Source organism: Gorilla gorilla, chromosome 15 (genome assembly GCF_029281585.2).
Source record: "Gorilla gorilla gorilla isolate KB3781 chromosome 15, NHGRI_mGorGor1-v2.1_pri, whole genome shotgun sequence".
NCBI lineage: Eukaryota > Metazoa > Chordata > Mammalia > Primates > Hominidae > Gorilla > Gorilla gorilla.
Window position 1 is genome coordinate 32,612,042 of NC_073239.2, and position 18,261 is coordinate 32,630,302.

Consider the following 18,261-nt stretch of genomic DNA (forward strand, 5'->3'; position numbering starts at 1 on the left):
GACTGCCCATGGAGGTGAGGCCTGTGGTCCCCATGGAGTCCACCAGGTGAGGCTGGAGCAGCCTGGGAGAGAGACGTGATAGGGAGTAGCTGCACCAGGCCTGGCACTGCCCTTCACTCTGCCCAAGGTCTCCATCTTCACGGGCCCTGGAGGGCAGATTATGATCATTGGCCAAACAGGATCTGATATCCCTCGCCAAAGGGGCTTCCTCCTTTACAGGAGCTAAGTGGTAGCGAGGAGGCTGGAGAGTCCCTCAAGCAGTGGTGGAAATGCAAAGAACTCGGGGCACTCAAGTTCTCCCTAACCACTCTGTCCCCAGGTCTTAGCCTCCATCCCAGTTCAATAAATATTTGTTGAATGCAAAATCTCTTTATGAACTGTAAGCTACTAAGCACATAGTAGTTACTGCCACCATGTAGTGATTATTATTGGTGCCCTGGACCAGACTCTTCATCTGTAAATTACTGAGGGTATGGAGTAGATGACGAATAAAGTCCTTGCCAGCTATAAATTCTGTGTCCAAGACTTCAGTCTCCACTTCTGCCAAGTGGGCTGAAATGATCTCCCTCCTGGGTTTCCGGGAGAATGAATAAATCTGGATGGCTTATGGTACACTGTAGAAAGGCCCCAACAGACCCAAATGTAAGCATCTGAATTAGTTTAACCCACTGGCCTCCTAAGCCAGACTGAGAAGCAGTGCTGGTTCATGGCAGCCTTTTCATTAGTTCAAAGCAAAATGAGAAAAGGAAACAATTACAGTGAGTTTCATAAAGCTAAGCTTATTTAACAGTCCTTTATTTTGCAGTATACGTTTGCTTCTTTTTTTGTGTGTGTATGTGTTAGTGTTTTCTTTTAGAAAAGATGATGAAAGCAGATGGGTAGGTTTAGAGATGTGTTGTTGGTGAAATCACCAGTTTGGCAGCCTTATGCCAGTCCCTACAATTAGAGGGGAAAGAATCCTGGTTTGTAAAATCCGGTTCTAGGCATGACTTTTGAATAGAATTCATGTTTGCTCAAGATTCATTTAGTATATGTGCAGGTCAGCTGAGCAGCTGAAAAAGGATTTCAACATTCAGCAGGGCGTGGTGGCTCACCCTGTAATCCCAGCACTTTGGGAGGCTGAGGCAGGCGGATCACAAGTTCAGGAGATCAAGTCCATCCTGGCTAACACGATGAAACGGGTCTCTACTAAAAATACAAAGAATTATTCGGGCGTGGTGGCACGTACATGTAGTCGCAGCTACTCGGGAGGCTGAGGCAGGAGAATGGCATGAACCTGGGATGCGGAGCTTGCAGTGAGCCGAGATCACGCCACTGCACTCCAGCCTGACCGACAGATGGAGACTCTGTCTCAAAAAAAAAAAAAAAAAAAGGGTTTCGACATTCAAACGGGGGTGTATGGTGAGCAAGTAATAGGACGGCCTGCACTGTATTGATAGTGTTTTCCTCAGCCAAGAAGTTACAGCTGCAGTACTCTGCTTTGCTACTCAGCACATCCCAATGAGACAGGAGAGCTTAAGTATCATTTTCCCCATGTCCAGGGAAAACTGACTCTGACTGGTGCTCCTCAGTTTGAGCCTCATGAATTATTGACAGAGGCTGGAAGCGCCACACTCCTTGTGCTCTTGCACTGTTTGGAGCTAATGCACTGTGGGAACCGTTCCCAGGGCTCTCCATCTGTGTGTGGGGCTGGGGTGAGGGTACACAGGAGGACGGCTGCGGGGGTTCTCAAGGCTTGGTTCAAAGGGACAGGCCTGCAGGGGGCGTTTGATCTCTCTTCCCCTTCTCTTCAGAGGTAGACACGGCCACTGAGGGGCTGAGGGTTGCAGGAAGGTGAGCAAGACTATACTTCAAAGAGCAAAGGATTCTGGGAAAAGAGAATTGTGGCTTGGGAGCTTGGTGAACATCACATGGCCCTCCCTTGTGTTGGCAGGGTTGCTATTTGGCCTCCAGCACTATTTCTTTTGCGGAGAGCACAGGGGACATTAGGGAGGGGGCCTGTGAGCAGAAAAGGCTAGAAGGAAGTCAAGAAGTATGGGAATCTCTAGCACTACTCCTCATCAAGCTGGCTTATTGGAGATAAGAGCAGGAAATCTTGGTCCGGGCATGGTGGCTCACGCCTGTAATCCCAGCACTTTAGGAGGCAGAGGTGGGCAGATCACTTGAGGTCAGGAGTTTGAGACCAGCTGGCCAATATGCTGAAACCTCGTCTCTACTGAAAATACAAAAATTAGCCGGGTGTGGTCAGGAGCTCGAGACCAGCCTGGCCAACATGGTGAAACGCTGTCTTTACTAACAATACAAAAATTAGCTGGGCATGGTCAGGAGTTCAAGACTAGGCTGACCAACATGGTGAAACTCCATCTCTGCTAAAAATACAATAACTAGCCAGGCCTGGTGGCACGTGCCTGTAATTCCAGCTACTCAGAAGGCTGAGGCAGGAGAATTGCTTGAACCTGGGAGGCAGAGGTTGCAGTGAGCCTAGATCACACCACTGCACTCCAGCCTGGGCAACAGAATGAGAGACTCCATCTCAAAAAAAAAAAAAAAAAAGAACAAGATATCCTTCAGGGAAATACATGCATATGTGGGAGTATCTCTTTGAAATGGGAACTGTAATAGGCAATGGGATTGTTCTTGTATGGAGGTGGTAACATCTGCCTATCTTGAGGGACAAATGCCTCCATGATTGAGGGCTCTACTCCCATCCTTTTCAAGGCCTGCCTGTGGTCCAGAAGAGAATTCACCTGGGGTGGAATTTAAGTCTTGTATTTTGCAATAGCTGTCCCAGATTCACTGTTGAGTCATGCATCACTGACACAAGTCAGGATTAGGCAATGTGGGAGGTCTGGTGTGGGGTTAGGACAACTGCCAAGCGGAGAAATAATAGTAACAGTGTTAACAGTATTTATTGAGCACTTCCTTACTAAGTGCTGGCAAGTGTTAAGTCCTTTTCAGAAATTTTATTGAATATTTTCAATCTGGTGAAATGGGTGTTTTAATGCAGGGAGCCAAAGGCCTGAGGGTCGTGACCAACTCAGCATTCCACTGAAGGCTACATGATCAAACAGCAAACTGTTTATCATGAATGCAGAACGTGGACAAACTCACTTCTGCACCTGCTGCCAGAAGATTTGCTGAGGGCAATCACTCCCTGGTGCTGTGCTCCTTGAGGTTATCTGCTGGAACATCTGGAGACTACTGTTCAAAGAATGCAGTCATGCAAGCCTGCACTAAGCCAAGCAGCTGACTGACAACCACCACCTTCTCCCTATCTCCTTTACTCAATAAATACGAAGGGCTGTAGAAGCTCAGCACCCTTGTTCACTAGAAGTGAGGAGCCTTCTGATCCTTTCTTCCAAATATACTCTTTTGCCTTTGTCTTTATTCCCACATTCATCTTGTTTTGTTCAGTCCATGAAGGACCGCGGCATTTAAAATTTTTTTTTTTTTGAGATGGCATCTTGCTCTGTCACCAGGCTGGAGTGCAGTGGCACAATCTTGGCTCACTGCAACCTCTGCCTCCCAGGTTCAAGCAATTCTCCTGACTCAGCCTCCCGAGTAGCTGGGACTACAGTACCTGGTGAGCTAGCACGACACCTCACCCAACTAATTTTTGTATTTTTAGTAGAGACGAGGTTTCACCATTTTGGCCAGGATGGTCTCCATCTCCACCTAGTGATCTTCCTGCCTTGGCCTCCCAAAGTGCTGGGATTACAGGTGTGAGCCACTGTGCCCAGTCAGGTGTTTTAAATTCTATATGTGAAATCAGACTGAGTGATGACAACCTCAATTACTGTTTGTGTTGTATAGTTACACTTCATTTTTCTGGCATTGTTGGGGAATTGATAATTTTCATAGAAATCAATTTTCTCTGAATTGGAATTTTAACTTTCAGGATCAGTGTGTTTTTCAAATCAACACATCTACTCATTAAATTATAAAAATAAAACATGCTTATTATTTTAAAAAGGGATAGAAAGTTATGTGAAAACTGAAAGGTAACTCTTCCTTATGGTTCCTTTACCTTCTTCATATAGCTCTTGGCTTTGTGTATCCTTCCAGCAGTTTCTTATACATTTACATGCATTTTTCTTTTAAAAATTGTTTCACAAATGAGATGACACTATACATACTGTCCTTCAAATTGCTTTTCTTTTCTTTCTCCCATGCTCCAACCCCTACTTTTTTATTTCTTTTAAATTTTTTTCATTTTTAAAAAAATTATTATACTTTAAGTTCTGAGATACATGTGCAGAACTTGCAGGTTTGTTATATAGGTATATACAAGACATGGTGGTTTGCCACACCCATCAACCCATCCTCTACATTAAGTATTTTTTCTCATGCTATCCCTCCCCTAGCCCTCCACGCTCCAGACAGGCCCTGGTGTGTGATGTTCCCCTCCCTGTGTCCATGTGTTCTCATTTTTCTACTCCTACCTATTAGTGAAAACATGCAGTGTTTGGTTTTCTGTTTTTGTGTTAGTTTGCTGAGAATGATGGTTTCCAGTTTCATCCACGTCCATGCAAAGGACATGAACGCATCCTTTTTTATGGCTGCACAGTATTCCATGGTGTGTATGTGCCACATTTTCTTTATCCAGTCTATCATTGATGGGCATTTGGGTTGGTTCCAAGTCTGTGTATTGTGAACAGTGCTGCAATAAACATATGTGTGCATGTATCTTTATAGTAGAATGATTTATAATCCTTTGGGTATATACCCAGTAATGGGATTGCTGGGTCAAATGGTATTTCTGGTTCTAGATCCTTGAGGAATGGCCACACTGTCTTCCACAGTGGTTGAACTAATTTACACTCTCACCAACAGTCTAAAAGTCTTCCTATTTCTCCACATCCTCTCCAGCATCTGTTGTTTCCTAACATTTTAATAATTGCCATTCTAACTGGTGTGAGATGGTATCTCATTGTTGTTTTGATTTGCATTTCTCTAATGAGCAGTGAGGGTGAGCTTTTTTTCATTTTTGTTGGCTGCAGAAATGTTTTCTTTTGAGAAGGGTCTGTTGACATCCTTAGCTCACTTTTTGATGGGGTTGTTTGTTTTTTTCTTGTAAATTTGTTTAAGTATTTTTAGAGTCTGGATATTAGCCCATTGTCAGATGGATAGATTGCAAAAATTTTCTCCCATCTGTAGATGGCCTGTTCATTCTGATGAGATTCTTTTGCTGCACCGAAGCTCTTTAATTAGGTCCCATTTATCTATTTTGGCTTTTGTTGCCATTGCTTTTGGTGTTTTTGTCATGAAGTCTTTGCCCATACTTATGTCCTGAATGGTATGGCCTCAGTTTTCTTTTAGGGTTTTTATGGTTTTAGGTCTTAACATTTAAGTCTTTTTTTTTAAATTATACTTTTTTAAGTTTTAGGGTACATGTGCACAACGTGCAGGTTAGTTACATAGGTATACATGAGCCATGTTGGTGTGCTGCACCCATTAACTTGTCATTTAACATTAGGTGTATCTCCTAATGCTATCCTTCCCCCCTCCCCCCACCCCACAAGAGGCCCAGGTGTGTGATGTTCCCCTTCCTGTGTCCTTGTGTTCTCATTGTTCAATTCCCACCCATGAGTGAGAACATGTGGTGTTTGGTTTTTTGTCCTTGTGATAGTTTGCTGAGAATGATGGTTTCTAGCTTCATCCATGTCCCTACAAAGGACATGAACTCATCATTTTTTATGGCTGCATAGTATTCCATGGTGTATATGTGCCACATTTTCTTAATCCAGTCCATCATTGTTGGACATTTGGCTTGGTTCCAAGTCTTTGCTATTGTGGATGGTGCCACAATAAACATACATGTGCATGTGTCTTTATAGCAGCCTGATTTATAATCCCTTGGGTATATACCCAGTAATGGGATGGCTGGGTCAAATGGTATTTCTAGTTCTAGATCCCTGAGGAATCACCACACTGACTTCCACAATGGTTGAACTAGTTTACAGTCCCACCAACAGTGTAAAAGTGTTCCTATTTCTCCACATCCTCTCCAGCACCTGTTGTTTCCTGACTTTTTAATGAGCGCCATTCTAACTGGTGTGAGATGGTATCTCATTGTGGTTTTGATTTGCATTTCTCTGATGGCCAGTGATGATGAGCATTTTTTCATGTGTCTTTTGGCTGCATAAATATCTTCTTTTGAGAAGTGTCTATTCATATCATTTGCCCACTTGTTGATGGTGTTGTTTGTTTTTTTCTTGTAAATTTGTTTGAGTTCATTGTAGATTCTGGATATTAGCCCTTTTGTCAGATGAGTAGATTGCAAAAATTTTCTCCCATTCTGTAGGTTGCCTGTTCACTCTGATGGTAGTTTCCCTTGCTGTGCAGAAGCTCTTTAGTTTAATTAGATCCCATTTGTCAATTTCAGCTTTCGTTGCCATTGCTTTTGGTGTTTTAGACATGAAGTCCTTGCCTATGCCTATGTCCTGAATGGTATTGCCTAGGTTTTCTTCTAGGGTTTTTATGGTTTTAGGTCTAACATTTAAGTCTTGAATCCATCTTGAATTAATTTTTGTATAAGGTGTAAGGAAGGGATCCAGTTTCAGCTTTCTACGTATGGCTAGCCAGTTTTCCCAGCACCATTTATTAAATAGGGAATCCTTTCCCCATTTCTTGTTTTTGTCAGGTTTGTCAAAGATCAGATGGTTGTAGATACGCAGCATTATTTCTGAGGGCTCTGTTCTGTTCCATTGGTCTATTTCTGTTTTGGTACCAGTACCATGCTGTTTTGGTTACTGTAGCCTTGTAGTATAGTTTGAAGTAAGGTAGTGTGATGCCTCCAGCTTTGTTCTTTTGGCTTAGGGTTGACTTGGCAATGTGGGCTCTTTTTTGGTTCCATATGAACTTTAAAGTAGTTTTTTCCAATTCTGTGAAGAAAGTCATTGGTAGCTTGATGGGGATGGCATTGAATCTATAAATTACCTTGGGCAGTATGACCATTTTCAAGATATTGATTCTTCCTACCCATGAGCATGGAATGTTCTTCCATTTGTTTGTATCCTCTTTTATTTCATTGAGCAGTGGTTTGTAGTTCTCGTTGAAGAGGTCCTTCACGTCCCTTTTAAGTTGGATTCCCAGGTATTTTATTCTCTTTGAAGCAATTGTGAATGGGAGTTCACTCATGATTTGGCTCTCTGTTTGTCTGTTATTGGTGTATAAGAATGCTTGTGATTTTTGCACATTGATTTGGTATCCTGAGACTTTGCTGAAGTTGCTTATCAGCTTGAGGAGATTTTGGGCTGAGGTGATGGGGTTTTCTAGATATACAACCATGTCATCTGCAAACAGGGACAATTTGAATTCCTCTTTTCCTACTTGAATACCCTTTATTTCCTTCTCCTGCCTGATTGCCCTGGCCAGAACTTCCAACACTATGTTGAATAGGAGTGGTGAGAGAGGGCATCCCTGTCTTGTGCCAGTTTTCAAAGGGAATGCTTCCAGTTTTTGCCCATTCAGTATGATAGTGGCTGTGGGTTTGTCATAGATAGCTCTTATTATTTTGAGATACATCTCATCAATACCTAATTTATGGAGAGTTTTTAGCATGAAGGGCTGTTGAATTTTGTCAAAGGCCTTTTCTGCATCTATTGAGATAATCACATGGTTTTTGTTGTTGGTTCTGTTTATATGCTGGATTATGTTTATTGATTTGCGTATGTTGAACCAATGTTGCATCCCAGGAATGAAGCCCACTTGATCATGGTGGATAAGCTTTTTGATGTGCTGCTGGATTCGGTTTGCCAGTACTTTATTGAGGATTTTTGCATCGATGTTCATCAGGGATATTGGTCTAAAATTCTCTTTTTCTGTTGTTTCTCTGCCAGGCTTTGGTATCAGGATGATGCTGGCTTCATAAAATGAGTTTGGGAGGATTCCCTCTTTTTTATTGATTGGAATAGTTTCAGAAGGAATGGTACCAGTTCCTCCTTGTACCTCTGGTAGAATTCGGATGTGAATCCATCTGGTCCTGGACTTTTTTTGGTTGGTAAGTTATTAACTATTGCCTCAATTTCAGAGCCTGTTATTGGTCTATTCAGAGAATCAACTTCTTCCTGGTTTAGTCTTGGGAGGGTGTATGTGTCGAGGAATTTATCCATTTCTTCTAGATTTTCTAGTTTATTTGCATAGAGGTGTTTATAGCATTCCCTGATGGTAGTTTGTATTTCTGTGGGATCGGTGGTGATATCCCCTTTATCATTTTTTATTGCGTCTATTTGATTCTTCTCTCTTTTCTTCTTTAATAGTCTTGCTAGTGGTCTATCAATTTTGTTGATCTTTTCATAACACCAGCTCCTGGATTCACTGATTTTTTGAAGGGTTTTTTGTGTCTCTATTTCCTTCAGTTCTGCTCTGATCTTAGCTATTTCTTGCCTTCTGCTAGCTTTTGAATGTGTTTGCTCTTGCTTCTCTAGTTCTTTTAATTGTGATGTTAGGGTGTCCATTTTAGATCTTTCCTGCTTTCTCTTGTGGGCATTTAGTGCTATAAATTTCCCTCTACATACTGCTTTGAATGTGTCCCAGAGATTCTGGTATGTTGTGTCTTTGTTCTCATTGGTTTCAAAGAACAACTTTATTCTGCCTTCATTTTGTTATGTACCCAGTAGTCATTCAGGAGCAAGTTGTTCATTTTCCATGTAGTTGAGTGGTTTTGAGGGAGTTTCTTAATCCTTAGTTCTAGTTTGATTGCACTGTGGTCTGAGAGACAGTTTGTTGTGATTTCTGTTCTTTTACATTTGCTGAGGAGTGCTTTACTTCCAACTATGTGGTCAATTTTGCAATAAGTGTGGTGTGGTGCTGAGAAGAATGTATACTCTGTTGATTTGGGGTGGAGAGTTCTGTAGATGTCTATTAGGTCCGCTTGGTGCAGAGCTGAGTTCATTTCCTGGATATCCTTGTTAACTTTCTGTCTCATTGATCTGTCTAATATTGACAGTGGGATGTTAAAGTCTCCCATTATTATTGTGTGGGGAGTCTAAGTCTCTTTGTAGGTCTCTAAGGACTTGCTTTATGAATCTGGGTGCTCCTGTATTGGGTGCATATATATTTAGGACAGTTAGCTCTTCTTGTTGAATTGATCCCTTTACCATTATGTAATGGCCTACTTTGTCTCTTTTGATCTTTGTTGGTTTAAAGTCTGTTTTATCAGAGACTAGGAATGCAACCCCTGCCTTTTTTTGTTTTCCATTTGCTTGGTAGATCTTCCTGCAGCCCTTTATTTTGACCCAGTGTGTGTCTCTGCACATAGATGGGTTTCCTGAATACAGCACACTGATGGGTCTTGACTCTTTATCCAATTTGCCAGTCTGTGTCTTTTAATTGGAGTATTTAGCCCATTTACATTTAAGGTTAATATTGTTATGTGTGAATTTGATCTTGTCATTATGATGTTAGCTGGTTATTTTGCTCCTTAGTTGATGCAGCTTCTCTCTAGCATTGATGGTCTTTACAATTTGGCATGTTTTTGCAGTGGCTGGTACTGGTTGCTCCTTTCCATTTTTAGTGCTTCCTTCAGGGGCTCTTTTAGGGCAGGCCTGGTGGTGACAAAATCTCTCAGCATTTGCTGTAAAATACTGTAAAGTATTTTATTCCTCCTTCACTTATGAAGCGTGGTTTGGCTGGATATGAAATTCTGGGTTGAAAATTATTTTAAGAATGTTGAATATTGGCCCCCACTCTCTTCTGGCTTGTAGAGTTCCTGCCGAGAGATCAGCTGCTAGTCTGATGGGCTTCCCCTTGTGGGTAACCTGACTTTTCTCTCTGGCTGCCCTTAACATTTTTTCCTTCATTTCAACTTTGGTGAATCTGACAATTATGTGTCTAGGTCTTTGAGGAATGGCCACACTGTCTTCCACAATGGTTGAACTAATTTACACTCCCACCAACAGTGTAAAAGTGTTCCTATTTCTCCACATCCTCTCCAGCATCTGTTGTTTCCTGACATTTTAATGACTGCCATTCTAACTGGTGTGGGATGGTATCTCATGGTGGTTTTGATTTGCATGTCTCTAATGAGCAGTGATGATGAGCTTTTTTTCATGTTTGTTGGCTGCATAAATGTTTTCTTTTGAGAAGTGTCTGTTCACATCCTTAGCCCACTTTTTGATGGGGTTGTTTGTGTTTTTTCTTGTAAATTTGTTTAAGTTCTTTGTAGATTTTGGATATTAGCCCTTTGTCAGATGGATAGATTGCAAGAATTTTCTTCCATTCTGTGGGTTGCCTGTTCACTCTGACGATAGTCTCTTCTGCTGCGCTGAAGCTCTTTAGTTTAATCAGGTCCAATTTGTCTATTTGGACTTTGTTGCCATTGCTTTTGGTGTTTTAGTTATGAAGTCTTTGCCCATACCTGTGTCCTGAATGGTATGGCCTAGGTTTTCTTCTAGGGTTTTTATGGTTTTAGGTCTTATAATTAAGTCTTTAATCCATCTTAATTAAATCCAACTTAATTTAATACAACATAATAAAATTGAGTTAATTTTTGTATAAGGTGTAAGGAAGGGGTCCAGTTTCAGTTTTCTGCCTATGGCTAGCCAGCTTTCCCAACATCATTTATTAAATAGGGAATCCTTTCCCCATTGTTTGTTTTTGTCAGGTTTGTCAAAAATCTGATGGTTGTAGGTGTGTGGTGTTATTTCTGCAGCCTCTGTTCCATTCCATTGGTCTAGATATCTGTTTGGTACTAGTACTATGCTGTCTTGGTTACTGTAGCCTTGCAGTATAGTTTGAAGTCAGGTAGCGTGATGCCTCCAGCTGTGTTCTTTTTGCTTTGGATTGTCTTGGCTATATGTAGGGAAAAGAAAGAGAGATCAGACTGTTACTGTGTCTATGTAGAAAAGGAAGACATAAGAAACTCCATTTCGACCTGTACCCTGAACAATTGCTTTGCCCTGAGATGCTGTTAATCTGTAACTTTAGCCCCAACCTTGAGCTCACAGAAACATGTGTTGTATGGAACCAAGGTTTAAGGGATCTAGGGCTGTGCAGGATGTGCCTTGTTAACAAAATGTTTACAGGCAGTATGCTTGGTAAAAGTCATCACCATTCTCCAGTCTCAATAAATCAGGGGCACAACGCACTGCGGAAAGCCGCAGGGACCTCTGCCCTGGAACGCTGGGTACTGTCCAAGGTTTCTTCCCATGTGATAGTCTGAAATATGGCCACGTGGGATGGGAGAGCCCTGACCGTCCCCCAGCCCGACACCCGTGAAGGGTCTGTGCTGAGGAGGATTAATAAAAGAGGAAGGCCTCTTGCAGTTGAGATAGAGGAAGGCCACTGTCTCCTGCCTGCCCCTGGGAACTGAGTGTCTTGGTATAAAACACGATTGTACATTTGTTCAGTTCTGAGTTAGGAGAACAACCGCCCTGTGGCGGGAGGCGAGACATGTTTGCAGCAATGCTGCCTTGTTATTCTTTATTCCACTGAGATGTTTGGGTGGAGAGAAGCATAAATCTGGCCTACATGTACATCCAGGCATAGTACCTTCCCTTGAACTTATTTGTGACACAGATTCCTTTGCCACATGTTTTCTTGCTGACCTTCTCCCCACTATCACCCTGCTCTTCTGCCGCATTCCTCTTGCTGAGATAGTAAAAATAGTAATTAACAAATGCTGAGGGAACTCAGAGACTGGTGCCAGTGTGGGTCCTCTGTATGCTGAGCGCCAGTCCCCTGGGCCCATTTTTCTTTCCCTATACTTTGTGTCTTATTTCTTTCCTCAGTCTCTCATCCTGCATGACAAGAAATACCCACAGGTGTGGAGGGGCTGGCCCCCTTCAGCTATGTGGGCTCTTTTTTTGGTTCCATATGAGATTTAAAGTAGTTTTTATCCAATTTTGTGAAGAAAGTCATTAGTAGCTTGATGGGGATAGCATTGAATCTATAAATTACCTTGGGCAGTATGGCCATTTTCACGATATTGATTCTTCCTATCCATGAGCATGGACTGTTTTTCCATTGTTTGTGTCCTCACTCATTTCCTTGAGCAGCGGTTTGTAGTTCTCCTTGAAGAGGTCCTTCACATCCCTTGTAAATTGGATTCCTAGGTATTTTATTCTCTTTGTAGCAGTCGCGAATTGGAGTTCACTCATGATTTGGCTCTCTGTCTATTATTGGCATATAGGAATGCTTGTGATTTTTGCACATTGATTTTGTACCCTGAGACTTTGCTGAAGTTGCTTATCAGCTTAAGGAGATTTTGGGCTGAGATGATGGGGTTTCTAAATATACGGTGAAATCATCTGCAAACAGAGACAATTTGACTTCCTCTTTTCCTCATTGAATACCCTTTATTTCTTCCTCTTGCCTGATTGCCCTGGCTAGAACTTCCAATACTATGTTGAATAGGAGTGGTGAGAGAGGGCATCCTTGTCTTGTACTGGTTTTCAAAGGGAATGCTTCCAGTTTTTGCCCATTCAGTATGATATTGGCTATGGGTTTGTCATAAATAGCTCTTATTATTTTGAGTTACATTCCATGAATACCAAGTTTATGGAGAGTTTTTAGCATGAAGGGGTGTTTAATTTTGTTCGAAGGCCTTTCTGCATCTATTGAGATAATCATGTGGTTTTTGTCATTGATTCTGTTTCTGTGATGGATTACGTTTATTGATTTGCTTATGCTGAACCAGGTTTGCATCCCAGGGATGAAGCCACCTTGATCATGGTGGATAAGCTTGTTGATGTGCTGCTGGATTCAGTTTGCCAGTATTTTATTGAGAATTTTTGCATTAATGTTCATCAGGGATACTGGCCTAAAATTTTCTCTCTTTTGTTGTGTCTCTGCCAAGCTTTGATATCCGGATGATTCTGGCATTATAAAATGAGTTAGGGAGGAGTCTTTCTTTTTCTATTGATCGGTATAGTTTCAGAAGGAATGGTACCAGCTCCTGTTTGTACCTCTGGTAGAATTCGGCTATGAATCCATCTGGTCCTGGACTTTTTTTGGTTTCGTAGGCTATTAATTATTGCCTCAATTTCAGAAGCTGTTATTGGTCTATTCAGCGATTCAGCTTCTTCCTGATTTAGTCTGGGGAAGGTGTATGTGTCCAAGAATTTATCCAATTCTTCTAGGTTTTCTAGTTTATTTGCATAGAGGTGTTTATAGTATTCTCTGATGGTAGTGTGTATTTCTGTGGGATCACTGGTGATATCCCCTTTATAATTTTTTATTGTGTCTATTTGACTCTTCTCTCTTTTCTTCCTTATTAGTCTTGCTAGCAGTCCATTTTGTTGATCTTTTCAAAAATCCAGCTCCTGGATTCATTGATCCTTTGAAGGTTTTTTTTTAATGCCTCTATCTCCTTCAGTTCTGCTCTGATCATCGTTATTTGTTGTCTTCTACTAGCTTCTGAATTTGTTTGCTCTTGCTTCTCTAGTTCTTTTAATTTTGAGGTTAGGGTGTTGATTTTAGATCTTTCCTGCTTTCTCTTGAGGGCATTCAGTGCTGTAAATATCCCTCTACACACTATTTTAAATGTGTCCCAGAGATTCTGGTACACTGTGTCTTTGTTCTCATTGGTTTCAAAGACCATGTTTACTTCTGCCTTCATTTTGTTATTTACCCAGTAGTCATTCAGGAGCAGGTTGTTCAGTTTCCATATAGTTGTGCAGTTTTGAGTGAGTTTCTGAGTCCTGAGTTCTAATTTGATTGCACTGTGGTCTGGGAGACAGTTTGTTGTGATTGCTGTTCTTTGGCATTTGCTGAGGAGTGTTTTACTTCCAATTATGTGGTCAATTTTAGAATAAGTGTGACGTGGTGCTGAGAAGAATGTATATTGTGTTGACTTGGGGTGGAGAGTTCTGTAGATGTGTATTATGCCTACTTGGTCTAGAGATGAGTTCAAGTCCTGGACATCCTTATTAATTTTCTGTCATGTTTTCTGTCTAATATTAACAGTGGGGTGTTACTGTCTCCCATTACTATTGTATGGGCGTCTAAGCCTCTTTTTAGGTCTCTAAGAACTTGCTTTATGAATCTGGGTTCTCCTGTATTGGGTGCATATATACTTAGGATAGTTAGCTCTTCTTGTTGAATTGATTCCTTTACCACTATGTGATGGCCTTCTTTGTCTCCTTTCATCTTTGTTGGTTTAATGTCTGTTTTATCAGAGACCAGGATTGCAATCCCTGCTTTTTTTTTGCTTTCCATTTGTTTGGTAGATCTTCCTCCATCCCTTTGAGAGGTGGCAGCGTGCTGGCAGCCCTCGCTCACTCTCAGCGCCTCCTCAGCCTCGGCACCCACTCTGGCCACGCTTGAGGAGCCCTTCAGCCCGCTGCACTGTGGGAGCCCCTTTCTGGGCTGGCTGAGACTGGAGCTGGCTTCCTCAGCTTACAGGGAGGTGTGGAGGGAGAGGCATGGGTGGGAACTGGGGCTGTGCGCAGCACTTGCAGGCCAGCACGAGTTCTGGGTGGGTTTGGCCTTGGCGGCACAATGCACTGCGGAAAGCCACAGGGAAAGCGCTTTCTGCCCTTGAAAGCGGGGTATTGTCCAAGGTTTCTCCCCATGTGATAGTCTGAAATATGGCCTCATGGGATAAGAAAGACCTGACTGTCCCCCAGCCTGACACCCATAAAGGGTCTGTGCTGAGGTGGATTAGTACAAGAGGAAAGCCTCTTGCAGTCGAGATAGAGGAAGGCCACTGTCTCCTGCCTGCCCCTGGGAACTAAATGTCTCGGTATAAATCCCGATTGTACATTTGTTCAATTCTGAGATGAGAGAAAAACCGCCCTATGGTGGGAGGCGAGACATGTTTGCAGCAATGCTGCCTTGTTATTCTTTACTCCACCGAGATGTTTGGGTGGAGAGAAACATAAATCTGGCTTACGTGCACGTCCAGTCATAGTACCTTCCCTTGAACTGAATTATGACGTAGATTCTATTGCTCACATGTTTGTTGCTGACCTTCTCCTTACTATCACCCTGCCCTCCTACTACATTCCTTTTTACTGAAATAATGACAATAATAATCAATAAAAACTGAGGGAACTCAGAGACCGGTGCTGGTGCAGGTCCTTGGTATGCTGAGCGCCGGTCCCCTGGGCTCACTGTTGTTTCTCTATACTTTGTCTCTGTGTCTTATTTCTCTTTCTCAGTCTCTCGTCCCACCTGACTAGAAATACCCACAGGTGTGGAGGGGCAAGCCACCCCTTCAAGCAGTAGCAACATGCTTGGGTCCCCTTCCACACTGTGGAAGCTTTGTTCTTTCGCTCTTTGCAATAAATCTTGCTGCTGCTCACTCTTTGGGTCCACACTGCCTTTATGAGCTGTAACACTCACCGTGAAGGTCTGCAGCTTCACTCCTGAGGCCAGTGAGGCCACGAACCCACCGGAAGGAATGAACAACTCTGGACGGGAGGAACGAACAACTCCAGACATGCCGCCTTAAGAGCTGTAACACTCACTGCGAAGGCCCGCAGCTTCACTCCTGAAGCCAGTGAGACCACGAACCCACCACAAGGAAAAAACTCTGAACATGTCTGAACATCAGAAGGAACAAACTCCGGACACGCTGCCTTTAAGAACTGTAACGCTCACCGCGAGGGTCCGTGGCTTCATTCTTGAAGTCAGTGAGACCAAGAACCCACCAATTCCAGATACACCTTCATTTTGAGCCTATGTGTGTCTTTGCACGTGAGATGGGTCTCCTGAATACAGCACACCATATGGGTCTTGATTCTTTATCCAATTTGCCAGTCTGTGTCTTTTAATTGGGGCATTTATCCCATTTACATTGAAGGTTAGTATTGTTATATGTGAATTTGATCCTGTCATGATGTTAGCTGGTTATTTTGCCCATTAATTGATGCAGTTTCTTCATAGCATCAATGGTCTTTACAATATCATATGTTTTTGCAGTGGGTGGTACCGGTTGTGCCTTTCCATGTTTAGTGCTTCCTTCAGGAGCTCTTATTGTAAGGCAGGCCTGGTGGTGACAAAATCTCTCAGCATCTGCTTGTCTGTAAAGGATTTTGTTTCTCCTTCACTTACAAAGCTTAGTTTGGCTGGATATGAAATTCTAGTTTCAAAAATCTTTTCTTTCAGAATGTTGAATATTGGTCCCGACTGTCTTCTGGTTTATATGGTTTCTGCTGAGAGATCTGCTGTTAGTCTGATGGGCTTCCCTTTGTTGGTAACCCAACCTTTCTCTCTGGCTGCCCTTAACCTTGCTGAATCTGACAATTATGTGTCTTGGGGTTGCTCTTCTCAAGGAGTGTCTTTGTGATGTTCTCTGTATTTCCTGAATTTGAATGTTTCTTTTTTCTTTTATTGTCTCTAATCTTGTCTTCTCACTTTATTTCATTAATTTTATATTCAATCACTGATATCCTTTCTTCCACTTGATTGAATCAGCTATTGAAGCTTGTGTATCCTTCATGAGGTTCTTGTACTGTGGTTATCAGCTCCATCAGGTCATTTAAGCTCTTCTCTACATTCTTCATTCTAGTTAACCATTTGTCTAACCTTTTTTCAAGGTTTTTAGCTTCCTTGCAATGGGTTAGAACATGCTCCTTTAGCTGGGAGTAGTTTGTTATTACTGACCTTCTGAAGCTTACTTCTGCCAAGTTATCAAACTTATTCTCCATCCAGTTTTGTTCCCTTGCTGGTGAGGACTTGTATTCCTTTGGAAGAGAAGAGACGTTCTGATTTCTGGAAGTTTCAGCCTTTTTGCTCTGGTTTCTCTCCATCTTTGTGGTTTTATCTACCTTTGGTCTTTGATGTTGGTGACCTATGGATGGGGTTTTAGTGTGGATGTCCTTTGCTATTCTGATGTTGATGTTGTCCTTTGCTGATGTTGATGCTATTCCTTTCTGTTTGTTAGTTTTCCTTCTAACAGGCCCCTCAGTTGCAGGGGCCTTTGCTGCAAGGCAAAGGGGTTTTTGCCTTTGGGGGTTTGCTGGAAGTCCATTCCAGACCCTATTTTCTTGGGTATCACTAGAGGAGGCTGCAGAACAGCAAATATTGCTGCCTGATCCTTCTTCTGGAAGCTTTGTTCCACAGGGGCACCCACCTGTATGAGGTGTCTCTCTGCCCCTACTGGGCGGTGTTTTTCAGTCAAGCTACATGGGGGTCACGGACCCACTTGGGGAGGCAGTCTGTCCGTTATCAGAGCACGAACTCCGTGCTGGGAGAAGCACTGCTGTCTTTAGAGCTGTCAGGCAAGACACTGAAGTCTGCAGAAGCTGTCTGCTGCCTTCTGTTCAGATATGCCCTGCCCCCTGAGGTGGAATCTAGAGAGGCAGTAGGCCTTGCTGAGCTGCGGTGGGTTCCGCCCAGTTAGAGCTTCCCTGCGGCTTTGTTTACACTGTGATCATAGAACGCCTACTGAAGTCTCAGCAATGGAGGACTTCCCTCCCCCACCGCCCCGTTAATTGATGCAGTTTCCCCCCCCCCACCCCCCGCCCTCTCCACCCTACCCGTCAAGCTCCAGCTCCAGCGGAGGATGCTCCAGGGACAGCGATGTCAGGACTGAGATGCAGGGGCTGCCTTAGAGCCTGGATGCATGGGGTGGCGGGATGTGAGGCACCGGGCCGGGGTGCAGGGCCGGAAGGAACGTGCTGGATCTGGGATGCTACCAGACGGGGCGTCCCAAAGACCGAGGCAGTCCCGTACCTTACAGCTCTCAGATGAGCTCCACGGTGGGCTTGGCCATGGCGACCGCTGCTGCCGAGGCTGCTGCAGAGGAGCCGCCGCCACCCACACCGCTGTGGAGCAGCCACACATGCTAGACTCCGCTTCAGTAAAGCCCTGCGGTGAGCGCTGCCGCAGAGGCGATCCCCCTCCAGACAGGGGCGGTTGCGTGAGCGCCCCTCCCCCGACCGGGCCTTGGAGCGCGGGCTCCCACGCCCGCCCGGAGAGCTGCCCGACTGAGCATGCGCGTCGCGCTGCCGAGCCTCCTGAGACCCCGCGGGCTGGCGCCGACCTTTCTTGCCGGCTCCGGCGTGAGAGGCCCGTCGGCGTGAGAGGCTCAGCGTGTGTCGCCCAGTGTCACTGCCTTTGGGGCGGGGGACAGCGTCCCCACTTTCCGTGTACTCAATCCTCGGGCCCGTGGGCAGAACCCATTTCTTTTGTTTGTGGGCCTGGGTACCTTGCAGGGCTTTTCTCTATTCCCCACCGGCTCAGGACCCGTCCAGCTTGTACTTGCTGACTCGGGAGGGAACTCGGGACGTAGGGCCATGCGGGGAGAGGACCTGGCCTGATCCGGGAGGCAAGGGGCGGGGAGGTGTTAGAGAGTTCATCCTTCCCCACTCT

The 18,261-nt window shown here is 43.8% G+C and overlaps 1 long non-coding RNA gene across 1 annotated transcript; it reads right to left on the minus strand.

The window, feature by feature from the left end:
- Window positions 1-3,941: 3,941 nt before the first annotated feature.
- On the minus strand, window positions 3,942-17,884 carry LOC134757115 (uncharacterized). The gene is made up of 2 exons (XR_010130738.1): window positions 17,427-17,884; window positions 3,942-10,794 (listed from the first exon to the last, which is right to left on the minus strand). It is a non-coding gene; the product is annotated as an uncharacterized lncRNA (long non-coding RNA).
- Between the last annotated feature and the right edge of the window lie 377 nt (window positions 17,885-18,261).